Below are 14,414 nucleotides of genomic sequence, written 5' to 3'. Positions count from 1 at the left end.
TGCCTCCCTGGTTCCAGCTTGCCAGAAAGCAGTGCCGATCTGATTAATAGTTCCGATACCAAACTGTGCGCTCTCCGATGCTGCGAGCAGACGCGGCTTTGTCTTTGCAGCGGCAGAGGTGCGCACTGGTGCACTACAAGCTCTATTGCAGAGTGCTTCCAAGGGCTCCGCTCCTTGCCTAGGAGTCCGGCCACTTCTGGTAGACTGCATGGGAGGCTGGTAACCTGAGGCAACAATCAGTACTATAAAACTATAGAATTAAAAATTCCTTTGTTCTTGAAAATTTAGATTATTTTGTATAACAACTTGTTGGTTTAATTCTGTGAAAAGACTTGACTGGTGACGACAACCCCGTCCAGATATACAGTATATATCAGGACATATTGGGCCAAAGGGCAGAAATCCCATTCTGGAAATGCAAGCAGTCATTGAGTCCTGGGAGCTGGACCCTTTCTGATAGGAGTTAAGTCTGAGACAACGCCTTTGATTGCTTTTTATTGGGGACCATATAATCTATAAAATGTTACATTATATCAATTTATTTATGTTTTAGCCCATAATCTATAGTCAGGGAAGGCTTGAACTAGTCCACCAGAGGATTTTCCATCATGATGGACTCCAACGGTCTAGCAGAAATCAACCCACTTGGCGTGGACTTTGGAGACCATCATTTGCCTTTAGGATTTAACCCTCAGAACGATGTTTTCTAGTAAACCCAGAATACCCATTTCTGTACTGAGTGGGTCTAAATAAGAGCTGCTCAAAGGGAATATTGGCGGCATTAAAAACATGCCAACCTGGCCATAAAGCACATTAACCAAACAGCAGCTTTTTCCTATACTCTTATATACATCAGATATAAGAAGCTCGGACCCCCAGAATATTATTCCATCTTGCAAGGAAAAAACGATTATCTCATTCATTATCAGCGAGCGCATAATAAAAATCCCACATTAAGTAGTGAACCCTCATTGCTAATTTCTGCTGCGAGGCAATTTTCCCTTCCGAGCCTCCATGAGGTTCTTGTTACACCGGCTGTAATCACACAGATCGGAACATTTTATGTAAAGACCAAGTATGAAAATTTATCAGCTCCTGTATGTATATATATATATATATATATATATATAAATAACATTTTTTACTTTTGTAGCCATTAAAGAGTTAAAAGAACCAGAAGGCACGAAGCATGGGAACCCCGGAGAAGTGGCTGCGTCCTGTTACACGGAATGTTAATAAATACTTCCAGCAAAGCTGCAATTTGCCCTCTAATTCTCTGTAACGACTTCCTTTCTGTCTCCTTCGTTTCCATTGGTGCAACGTTTCATTATGTTATATCCTTTTTTTTATGGGTTTTTGAACTGTTTAGCAGAGAACAAGTTCAAGTTTCCATACGGCGAGATGTAGCGTTAGATATAACAGCTGATGGAAAGAACCATTAGCAGAAATTGGGACTTCAGACCGAGCAGAAACTGAGCAGAATGAAGAAAATGAAGGGAAGGTCACATTAAGTTCTTCCCGGTTCTCTTGATACTCATCCTATTTCTATTATTTTCTGAGGTTTTAAACTAAAAAAAAAAAAGAATAAAATATAAAAAAGTCAAAGGGTCCTTGTGAAAGAGCAGATTTGAGCCCATAATAGGCACTGATTGAAGCTCATGTAAAGGGTCTTTACATGGGTGGATGGAAATGGTTTTGAGACGAGGGATCAATAATATGATCGTTTGGTTTCCATTCAGTTTACATCTTGCTGTCTGAACATCTCCTGGGGGACAGAGGAACGAATGATGTCCATATTGTAGAGCATAACTTATTAATCGGACCTCTCGGACCCCCAGCCATCCCAAGACCTGGGCTCTACAGAACTCCATCTGAATGAGAGGTCCAGCATGCTGCATTCATTGTCCATGGGACGGCCAAGAGAGGCCTACAGAGTATAGCATTTGCCTGTTCCTGGTAGTGCTGTAGACACTCTCCCTAGGACGGTTCGACCTTTTTCCATTTTTGTCCCCAGGGGTCTATTCCTATGAGTACTGCAATTAATGCTCACCCTTGGGACCCTGATCTCTCCTGATCCTGTCCGGCAGAGTGAGAGGTAAAGGGGCATTTGCATAGAAATCTCTATTTTCTTTTTAGTTATGTCTATTGTATTTTTTGGTGAGCGATCAAAACCAACAAGTTGTGAAATGAAACTTGCTTCTTTCTTGGGAGAGTTTTTGAAGGAGTTTTTATTTTCATGATGTGGTTTTGAAGAGTTTCAGAAAAGTTGAAAAGTTCTTTTTCCTGAAGGATTTATTTGCAGCCTTCTGATTGGACAATGTTCAGTTACAAGCAGATTCCAGCACGATCTGCTTCACATAAATGATGTGCACTTGATTTTTTTTTTCCCACCAGGTGTTTTTCATAACTTAAAGTGAAAAACTTCTCACAAAGCTCTGTATACAGTGGGTTTGGGTCTGTATTGTTTATTTGCTTCCTTAGGGGGTCCGTAAAGTGCTAGTGGTATGGGGACTGGAGAGAATGGGGTCTATATATAATGAGGTACTAGTGTGGGATCTGTATACAGGTGTTCTGGTCTAGTGTCTGTATATGGAGGCATCTGGAATCTCTGTATAGGGCGGTACTGGTCTGGGGTCTGTAAATGGGGAAGGGGGTGGTCTGGTATCTATACAAGGGGGTCTGAAATGAGGATCTGTGTGCAGGGAGGTACTGGTCTGGGGTCTGTAAATGGGGAAGGGGGTGGTCTGGTATCTATACAAGGGGGTCTGAAATGAGGATCTGTGTGCAGGGAGGTACCGGTCTAAGGTCTGTATACAGAGGGGACTGGCCTGGGGTCCATATAAGTTTAATCAGTGGTCTCTCGTCTTTTTTTCATTTTGAGGAATTTCCATTATATTATTTCTTTAAAATTAATACATTTTCACTGGAGAATTTGCAAACCCCTTTTCTATATAAATCTCATAGTCAGGGCAGAAACACCAGCTATTCCTGTGCGGTGGACGGATCCCGCCGTTGGTAACTGGATAAAGCTGGAGGTAACTTCATTCTTCGCACGTTCTGCAGTAATGATGCGATCGGTGGTCTCTTCGTATTTCTGGACCCCACAGCAGCTGACGGCACGGTAATAAATGCAGCACACCATACGCCCCATGTGCTGGGAATGGCGGCAGAAATTCTATGGCGCGGATTATCACGCTGTATCTATTTCTATGACGGGGTTAGATACCAATAAAAGCTAATAAGCACTTCCACATCTTATCCCGCCGGCTCTGCGCAGCACGACAGGTGCCGGCTCTTTATATTCAGGCAATCCCTTTCAGCTCGATATAGATATTATTTTCCATAAAGTGAGAAAATCCGTCTCACTGTAACAATAATATTGTATCAGCCTTATAAGGGAATTGCCCCATTAAAGCCCCGTACACATTAGATTGCGGTCACCACCAGCGATCGCTCCCCGGCTGCTTTCTTCCCTGACTCCTCCATACACAGGAGGATTTGGCTCAGCCGAGCAGCTCCTGTGTTCTTCATGAGACGAGTCCGGCAATTATCTCCCCGAAAGTAAAAGGATGTGGGAAGGAAAAGTCAGGGGGTCCCATACACATTAGACTATCGGTTTGATCATACTGATATTGGAGGGGTCGGAAAGCTTTCAGCTAAGGTCTATGAGGGTCTTTAGTTACTAACTGCTCCAAAATGTATGAAGTGCGGAAACTTCACAAATAGAAATCTCCTGCCCTTTTATGTATACAGCTCCTATACAGACACGTGTCTCCATGGTCACAGACTACAAACAAACCCTGTGTAGTCAGATCCTGCAGTCATGTCATACATAAAAACGAGGGGTCAGAGCAAAGATTAAAATCCCCTCCCCCACTATCGTGCCCCTCCTCTCCCAACTCTCACAACCTCCCCACCCCCCACACGAGGGGCATAATCTGCATCTACAAAGAGACAGATAATTATAGATAGATAATAAATAGATTTATAGATAGATAACAGATAATAGAAAGATAATAGATAGATAATAAATGATAGACAATAGATAGATAACATAGAAGATAGATAATAGATAGATAATAAATATATAGAAAGACAATAGATAGATAATAGATAGTAGACAGATAATAGATAGATAATAGATAGATAATAGACAGATAATAGATAAGATATATAATAGATAGATAATAGACAAGATAGATAGATAGATAGATAATAGACAATAGATAAATAATAGACAGATAATAGAAGATAGACGATAGATTGATAGGTTATAGATAGATAATAGATAATTAATATAATTTATCTAATTTACATAAAACTGTAACCTTTTCAAGAGCAATAGTAGCTGATATCTATCATTACAGTGGTGTGTTGTGGTTTCTGGATCAGAGCCCTGCGATCCTCCTCCTATCTGCCGGCATCCCTGGCACTGTGTCATTACAGTGGTGTGTTGTGGTTTCTGGACCAGAGCCCTGCTATCCTCCTCCTATCTGCCGGCATCCCTGGCACTGTGTCATTACACCGGGGTGTTGTGGTTTCTGGATCAGAGCCCTGCGATCCTCCTCCTATCTGCCGGCATCCCTGGCACTGTGTCATTACACCGGGGTGTTGTGGTTTCTGGATCAGAGCCCTGCGATCCTCCTCCTATCTGCCGACATCCCTGGCATTGTGTCATTACAGTGGTGTGTTGTGGTTTCTGGACCAGAGCCCTGCGATCCTCCTCCTATCTGCCGGCATCCCTGGCACTGTGTCATTACAGTGGTGTGTTGTGGTTTCTGGATCAGAGCCCTGCGATCCTCCTCCTACCTGCCGGCATCCCTGGCACTGTGTCATTACAGTGGTGTGTTGTGGTTTCTGGATCAGAGCCCTGCGATCCTCCTCCTACCTGCCGGCATCCCTGGCACTGTGTCATTACAGTGGTGTGTTGTGGTTTCTGGATCAGAGCCCTGCGATCCTCCTCCTACCTGCCGGCATCCCTGGCACTGTGTCATTACAGTGGTGTGTTGTGGTTTCTGGATCAGAGCCCTGCGATCCTCCTCCTACCTGCCGGCATCCCTGGCACTGTGTCATTACAGTGGTGTGTTGTGGTTTCTGGACCAGAGCCCTGCGATCCTCCTCCTATCTGCCGACATCCCTGGCATTGTGTCATTACAGTGGTGTGTTGTGGTTTCTGGCTCAGAGCCCTGCGATCCTCCTCCTACCTGCCGGCATCCCTGGCACTGTGTCATTACAGTGGTGTGTTGTGGTTTCTGGATCAGAGCCCTGCGATCCTCCTCCTACCTGCCGGCATCCCTGGCACTGTGTCATTACAGTGGTGTGTTGTGGTTTCTGGATCAGAGCCCTGCGATCCTCCTCCTATCTGCCGACATCCCTGGCATTGTGTCATTACAGTGGTGTGTTGTGGTTTCTGGCTCAGAGCCCTGCGATCCTCCTCCTATCTGCCGACATCCCTGGCATTGTGTCATTACAGTGGTGTGTTGTGGTTTCTGGCTCAGAGCCCTGCGATCCTCCTCCTACCTGCCGGCATCCCTGGCACTGTCATTACACCGGGGTGTTGAGATCCCTGGACCAGAGCCCTGCGATCCTCCTCCTATCTGCCGGCATCCCTGGCACTGTGTCATTACACCGGGGTGTTGTGGTTTCTGGACCAGAGCCCTGCGATCCTCCTCCTATCTGCCGGCATCCCTGGCACTGTGTCATTACAGTGGTGTGTTGTGGTTTCTGGATCAGAGCCCTGCGATCCTCCTCCTATTTGCCGACATCCCTGGCACTGTCATTACACCGGTGTGTTGTGGTTTCTGGACCAGAGCCCTGCGATCCTCCTCCTATCTGCCGACATCCCTGGCACTGTCATTACACCGGTGTGTTGTGGTTTCTGGACCAGAGCCCTGCGATCCTCCTCCTATCTGCCGGCATCCCTGGCACTGTGTCATTACACCGGTGTGTTGTGGTTTCTGGACCAGGGTCATGTGAATCTTTTAAAATGAATAGATTCATTGTAAAGTATAAAATCCACTGATGCCAGATGATAACCCAGAGTCAAGAAGTGTATTAAATAGAAGTAAAAACTGTTTTTATTGATGTAACACAGATAAAATACAGTACATGAGGATTCCTCATGTGAAATGTGGATGCTGACAGATTTCCATATTATAATCACTATGTAACTTATCAGTAGATATCAAAGAATTGTGTATATGAATCACCCACATAAAATACAAGAAAACCTTATAGGAATAACAAAGAGTATATTAACTTTAATGCTTTATATATACTTTATATATGCCTGAAAAGCAGGAACAGCTAGTGCCAAGCAAGGGAAAACGTCCCTGGAAGAACAGGCAAAACGCGCGTCGGGGAGGGATGCTGATGGCACCTTGCCACATACACAGAGGTAAACTCCTCTTAGACATTGATAGCATATCTGTTAAAGGATTTATTGCGCTCTCATAGCACTGGTAAAAACTGCTTGCTAAGTGACTGTGCACAATTCTTCTGCATAATGTTCTGAGTTTATATACACGATCCTTTGATATCTATTGACATTTTACATATTGTGATCAATCATATTTGGCATGAGGTATCCTATTATGTACTGTATTTTATCTGTTATATCAATAAAAAAAGTTTTACGTCTATTTAATAACTGTGTATTATCATACCATCTGGATTTGATATTTTAATGAAATGTGACCTTGTTAGTTCAAGGAGATGGGGACAGATAAGTTCATTAATTCATTGTAAAGTGAAAAGTTCTGCAACTTTGTATAATAGTTTGTGCTATCGATTTACTGTTCAGGATCTCTGCTTGCAGTCGTGTAACAGAAACCGTAGGGCAAATGCTAATGTCGGAGGTGCCGGGAGCGATCATGACAGAATATTCCTATATCATCCCACCATCTTGCTACATTTGTATCTGGAGAGTGTTTCATATTTTGTGGAGTCGCTCCCTCTTGTTTCTGAACTTCTGTTTTGAAAGATTTTACTGCCATCCAGAGGAGAACTGAGAAGAATTATTGGAGAATCGCGACTATCTGGTCGGTCACCAATCATCCTGCGATACTAGCATGAAAAGCAAGCAAGGGGGAAACTACAGCGGGTGCAGGGGTTGCAGTCACACCCCGACCCTAGAGCCCAAAGGGTCCAATTCTTTTAAAGACCCGTGATATTTGGGGGTCCTCTTGGAGATTTTGCATGCTTCACCTATAGAAGAAGAGGGACGTGCGCCTATTTTCCATTTACACTATATGGACTATTTTTGCATTTTCGTTAATGATGGGGAAGCAGTAATCTCAGGAGGGGCACTGAGCGCGGGGGTCGTATTTATAGACGAGAGCAGCTGTAATTAGCTTAACATTACAGCATTTTAATATTCAGGCATTGCGCCGTATAGGAAAGCTGCAGCACTGACCTGCGGGTATTTGAAGAAGTCGTGCATGTGGATATATGTTTCATGAAACTCTATCTCCGAGCACAAAAACAATCTGTTTATAACTGTATCTTATATCAGAGGCCGGATAACTTTACACCTCAGTGATACTACATGTGTCGCCTGTGGAAAACCATAATCTGCAGAAAAGGAAAAAAAAAAATGTTTTACACGGTACAATGTGAGCAGTGGCGGCATTTCTGCATTAGTGATATATATTCTTCAGCCGCTTACAAAGAATATGAAAGGAGTGGACCCCCTGTCTCCAAGGACCCCAGGACAGCCACATGGATACATCTATACTATATGGTGCAATCGTTAGGATGCTTGGTTATGATCTGAGCTGCGTAGGAGCAACAAATATAAAACGGGAGATTTCTTTTAGATTCAAGACTATTCGCTTATTGTTATCATATTAGATGTTTTGGAGAATTAAAAATGGATGAAAAATAAAAATAACATTTAAAGAAACAATGTAGAAAATCCATCAAAGATTTCAGGTTTTCTCAGTTATTCTTTTGATCCTATTTTTCAGCAGGAACCTTCCCCTTCTTAGTATCTTGTGTGAGGCTTTAGGCTATGTGCACACATAGTCTGGGTCCACTGCGAATTTTTCCGCAGCGGATTCCAGCAGATTTGATGAATCCGCAGTGGAAAACCACTGCGGATTTACCACGGTTTTCCAGCGGTTTCCACTGTGGATTTACAACTGCGGTTTTCCATAAGGGCAGTTGTAAATCCGCTGTGGAAAACGCACAAAGAAGTGACATTCTGCGGATTGTAAACCGCTGCGTTTCCGCGCGTTTTTTCCTGCAGCATGTGCACAGCGTTTTTTTTTTCCCCATACGTTTACATTGAACTGTAAACGCAGGGGAAACTGCTGCGGAAACGCTGCGGATCTGCAGCAAAATCCGCATCGTGTGCACGTAGCCTTAAGGCTACGTGCACACGTTGCGGATTAGGCTTAGGAATTTCTGGTGCGGATTCTGCCTCTCCTGGCAGAAAACGCACCTGCGGATTTGTCAAGTTTTTTTTTGCGGTTCCGCAGCGTTTTTTGTGCGTTTTTGCTGCGGTTTTCTTGCAGATTTGCTGCATTTTTTACCCCTGCGATTTTCTATAATGGAATGGGTACTTCTTTTAAACTGCAGCGTTTCCGCAGCAGATTTTCCGCAAAATGTGCACAGCATTTTTTTTCCTCATTGATTTACATTGTACTGTAAATTAATTGCAGATCTGCAGGGTTTCTGCACCTCAAAAAACGCTGCGGATCCGCAACGTGTGCACACACCCTAAGACAATTGCCTGCAGCAGGAACCTTCCCCTTCTTAGTATCTTATGTGTGGCTTTAAGACAACTGCCTGCAACAGGAACCTTCTCCTTCTTAGTATCTTGTGTGTGGCTTTAAGATGAATGCCTGCAGCAGGAACTTTCCCCTTCTTCATATCTTGTGTGTGGTTTTAAGACAACTGCCTGCAGCAGGAACTTTCCCCTTCTTCATATCTTATGTGTGGCTTTAAGATGACTGCCTGCAGCAGGAACCTTCCCCTTCTTAGTATGTTATGTGTGGCTTTAAGACAACTGCCTGCAGCAGGAACTTTCCCCTTCTTAGTATCTTATGTGTGGCTTTAAGAAAAGTGCCTGCAACAGGAACCTTCCCCTTCTTCATATCTTATGTGTGGCTTTAAGATGACTGCCTGCAGCAGGAACCTTCCCCTTCTTAGTACCTTATGTGTGGCTTTAAGACAACTGCCTGCAGCAGGAACCGTAACCCTTCTTAGTATCTTATGCGTGGCTTTAAGACAAGTGCCTGCAGCAGGAACCTTCCCCTTCTTAGTATCTTGTGTGTGGCTTTTAGACAACTGCCTGCAGCAGGAACCTTCCCCTTCTTAGTATCTCGTGTGTGGCTTTAAGACAACTGCCTGCAGCAGCTGTAAGAGAACTTTGTTGCAGCAGAAACCTCCCAATTCTCACTGTCCAGTGAATGCCTGTAAGACAACTGGAGCAGGAACCTTCCCCCTCTCGCTGTCTGTGTATACCCAAAGGCAAATGCCTTCAGCAAGAGCCTCCCTCTCCTAAGTGTCCTGTGTGTGCCTGTAAGCCTTCTGTCTACAGCAGGAACCTTTCCCTTCTCATTGTCCCATGTATGGCTGTGAGACAACTGGCTGCAGGAGGAGCCTCTTCCTCCTCAGTGTTCTGTGTATGCCTGTAAGACCACTACCTGTGGCAGAAGCCTCTCCCTCCTCACTGTCCCATGTGTGTCTGTAAGACAACTAGTTGTGGCAGGAGCCTACCCCTCCTTAGCATCTTGTGTGTGTGGCTGTAAGACAACTGGCTGTAGCAGTAACCTCCCTCCTCCTTCTCCTTGCTGTTCTCCGCCTCATTTTTCTCACAGTTCTCTATGTGTGACTGTTGGACAACTTTCTGCAGCAGGACCCTCTCCCTCTGCCTAGTCTGCAGTAGGATATAAATATGAAGCCTTGCCTCCTTGGTTAAAACTTAGCCATTTTCCAGATGAATAGGAAACAGGTCAGCAGGAGAATAACCCCTGAAGATCTGTTTCCAATTGACAAACCATAGGATGGGGAGCAAATTTATCTCAAGTTGATCATTAGGGAACTGTGACCCTCTAAAGCACCAGGGCTGAGATATGACACCGGGGCTCGAGTGTGACAATGGAGCTCGGACGTGACAATGGAGCTCGGACGTGACACGGGACTTGGACGTCGCACCGGAGCTCGGACGTGACACCGGAGCTCGGACATGACACCGGGGCTCGGACGTGACACCGGGGCTCAGAAGCGGGACGGGGATTCAGACGCGACACCGAGTCTCAGACATGACACTGGGACTCAGACATGACACCGGGGCTCGGTCGTGACACCGGGGCTCGGACGTGACACCGGGGCTCGGACGTGACACCAGGGCTCAGACGTGACACCGGGGCTCGGACATGACACTGGGACTTAGACGTGACACCGGGGCTCGGACGTGACACCGGGGCTCAGACGTGACACCGAGGCTCAAACGTGACACCGGGGCTCGGACGTGACACCGGGGCTCGGACGTGACACCGGGGCTCGGACGTGACACTGGGGCTCGGAAGCGAGACCAGAATTCAGACTCGACACCGGGGCTCAGACATGACACTGGGGCTCGGACGTGACATCGGGGCTCGGACGCGACAACTATCCCTGCACTTCTATATCTACATTGCTGGTCCTAAAACGAGTTTGTGTAAAACACTCCAATACATGACATATCTCTGCGAGAGTCAGACTTTTGCACAGATCAGTCTTCTATCCCTTCTGCCAGATCCAGCATCAACCAAATCACCAGGGTTAGGACTTCAGATGATGGGTGAGAAGTTACAATTTTCCTAATCCACCTGATAAATATTTGTTTAAAGGTTTGGGCTGGTGTTAGTCTGGGGTCTCCCACCCCCTTCGCCCCAGGATACACTACAGGGGTCTGGTAATTTGAGATTTGGAGCCTTTGTTGGGTCTTCACACTGGAGGTAAATCCCAGTATCTGCACAATGGACAGAGATGTAATAAAGGTGCTCAATGGGGACACTCACACTTTTTATTAGTGGCTCTTTTACCCTTTAGTCTACCCAGAATCTCAGCCTCCGACCTTCTGTGTGACTTCACGGGCAGATTTAAGGCAATTTCAATCAAACCTAAAGTTTTGTCTGTAGTTTCTTGCCCTTAGATGGTGAAGGCCGGTAGGGCCGGATTATGGACAGAAGGGGCAACTGGCCGGGACCTGCCCTAGTCAGAGGTTTTACCATTTTATGTTACGCCATCTATTCTAAATGTATTTTTCCAAATGACATTGAACCGAAGCGGAAGAAGTGGCTGTAGTATAATGAATACAGCACTACTGTGCAGAAAGATTTATGCAGCCACATTATGTGGTCATTGTGTTTGTGTGGGCACTAAATGGTGTTATTTCGGCACTTTTGATAAGGTACTATATGTTTTCTACAGTATATGGCAATATTATACAGGTTTTACATTACTGTATTATGTGGGCACTGTGTTTAGCGTAGTTACACTTGGCACTGGATGGCAGTATTATTTTGGCACACTTAGAGCACTGTCTGGTTCTGTAGGTGTATGGCATTAATATGTAAAGTTTATAGAGCCATATTATGTGGCCTTTGTTTTTACATGGGCAACAAATGGTAGTATTATTTTGGCAATTTTAATAAGGTGCTATTTTTACATGTTTTCTACAGTATACGGTAATGTTATATAGACTTTATATGGCGCCATTATCTGGGTACTGTGTTTAATGTAGTTTTACTTGCCAATAGATGTTGGTATTATTTTGAGAAGATTAGAAAGCTTCCTATATGACACTTATTTGTTTACTTCAGAAAATAGCATTAATATTTAAGATTTATACAGCCATATTGTGTCAGCACTGTGTTTGAATGGGGAATATATGGTAGTATTATTCTGGCACTGGATGATGGTGGTATTATTGTAGCATTGGTAGGTGGCATTATTTTGGCACTGGTAGGTGGTATTATTTTATACAGTGGATGGTGCTATTATTTTGACACCATTGTTTACTACGGTATATAGCATTAATATGTAAGATATATACAGCCATATTATGTCACCACTGTGTTTGCATGGGCACTGGATGATGGTATCATTTTGGTACTAGATGATGATAGTATTACTTTTGTCACTGGATGCCTTGGTGGACTTATTTTGGCCCTGAATGGTGGTTATTTTAGCATTGGAAGGTGGTATTATTTTGGCACTGGATGGTGGTATTTTGGCAATGGTAAGTGGTATTCTTTTGGCACTGGATGGTGGTATTATTTTGGCACTGGATGGTGGTATTTTGGCACTGGTAGGTGGCATTATTTTGGCACTGGTAGGTGGTATTCTTTTGGCACTGGATGGTGGTATTATTTTGGCAATGGTAGGTGGTATTATTTTGGCACTGGATAGTGGTATTATTTTGGCACTGGATGGTGGTATTATTTTGGCACTGGATGGTGGTATTATTTTGCCACTGGATGGTGGTATTATTTGGGCATGTGTAATAAGGATATTTGTTTACTACAGTTTGAGACACTATATGTCGGGTTTATTCAGCTATATTATGTGGGCACTGGCACTAAAGAGTGGTATTATCTTGGTCCTATCTGACATTGATATTTATTTACTGTAGTGTACGGCATTACTCTGTAAGCTTCCTAGGGCTTTACCATACAGTCACAGTTAATTGCAGTTTTACTTGGCACTGGAAGGCGGTATTATTTATGCAGATAACCGCTATTATGAACGTTTCATGTCATTTTCACCCATTCCACAAATGAAGGGGCTCACGTGCCTTTCTTAGCCCCTGATCTTACCCCAACCCAGCACACTGTTGTGTTTTATGCTTCTTTTATAGCTTGTAGGGTCTTTTAACACCTGCACATTCAGGCCACATCTGACACAGTCACTGACCACCTAATGAGAAAGACATTATCACAGAGGGGTGAAGTGATCTGCGAAGGATCTGAGATCACTACAGGTCCACAGGGTGGATGAGATGTGTGTCAATAAGGCAGTCGTGCCGAAAATGACGGCTCGTTGTCACTGCAGTGGCTTCTGTTTGCACCTCCTTCTCAGATGGCAAGTAGCTGTAGGTCCCAGTCCTACATGGGACTATTATTATCTTGCCCATTCATCGCCGGCACCCGCCTCTTTCACAGCCTGATGATAGTCGGCTTCCACTGTTCGCACCTTTTTTTATAGATGCGGTAACTTGTGCTGAAGTCATTACTTGGTGTTTTTTTTTTACTTCCGATGCAGTAATAAAAATGAGAAAACCGAGAGAGAAAAAGCGGAATATGCCGGGGGCCTACTGTACAAATTATATTATAATAGTCCTCACCTCAAAATACTCAGCAGAAAAAAGAAACTACAGCAAACGAGCTTCCCTGGACAAAAATACGACACGGCAAGCTCTAAAAAAAAAAAATAATAATAATTACTCACATTGCCGATCTTCTGCCCACCAATAATTGCACATCTTGTCCCAGTTGTATGGACAATCATGTGATCGCCCAGAACAGGCACGTGACCACTGCAGCCAATCATTGGCAAATGCTTGTCCCAACCGGTTGAGTAAGAGTTTAAGCATAGGGACCAGCTCAGTATCCAGACAAAATCAGAAGAGGATTGGCGGGGGATAGGTAAGCTACGTCATGATATTTTTATATTTTTCGGAGATTGATTTGTTGTTGTTTTTTTAAATAAATTTCCAAAATTGTAAAAATCTTCTTTCTTTTTTTTTTTTATTTCTAAAATCAGTCCCACGATCTTTTCTGAGGGACGCATCCCTCTTCCGTCTCCTATTGGTCAGGAAGGCGGTGTGCTCCTGATGATTGACAGTCGCACCAGGGGCATGGCTGAGCCCTTGGCCCAATCTGCGATGCTCCATCTTTGCCTCTGCAGCAGCGGAGGAGCGCAGGGGAACTGAAGTCAGCTGGATCCAGCGTTCTGTCCAGTTTCTGGGCACTGCTTACAGGCTGTATAATATAGAGCTTGTATGTGCTGCACTCTTGCCTAGGAGACTGCAGTGGTGGCCGATAACCTAGGCAACAAGTAGTTAACTATAGAATTAAAAATCCCTGGGCTCTTGAAAACAGAGCGAATTATTAATAAGAGGACAGCTGAGAAATTGCTTCTTTTTTCTTTTCAATTTTACCAATTTAATACAATGGAACTAACCCCAATTTGTGGAATTGCTGCAGATTTTCATAGCGGCTTTCACCCTTTACAACACAACAATAATTGCTCTAAAATCTGAAAAAATTCATATTTGCCACAAATTTGATGCAATGTTGTGTTAAAAATCCGCAGCCCCAGATATCTGCTGCATCTGTGTGACACGGCTCCGGGGCTTTGGTCTCCCATTAACAGTGGCTGGCGGAACAATTGTGGCAAAAATTAACCAAGACTGATTTATT

The 14,414-nt window shown here is 44.2% G+C and overlaps 1 long non-coding RNA gene across 1 annotated transcript in view; it reads right to left on the bottom strand.

The window, feature by feature from the left end:
• Window positions 1-14,414, bottom strand: part of LOC138648783 (uncharacterized) — a 183,467-nt gene that overhangs the window by 97,163 nt on the left and 71,890 nt on the right. The gene's annotated exons all lie outside the window — the stretch shown is intronic.

This window comes from Ranitomeya imitator, chromosome 9 (assembly GCF_032444005.1).
Source record: "Ranitomeya imitator isolate aRanImi1 chromosome 9, aRanImi1.pri, whole genome shotgun sequence".
NCBI classification, from domain to species: Eukaryota; Metazoa; Chordata; class Amphibia; order Anura; family Dendrobatidae; genus Ranitomeya; species Ranitomeya imitator.
The sequence above is the reverse complement of the archived record's forward strand: the minus strand, read 5'-3'. Positions and strand labels throughout refer to the sequence as shown.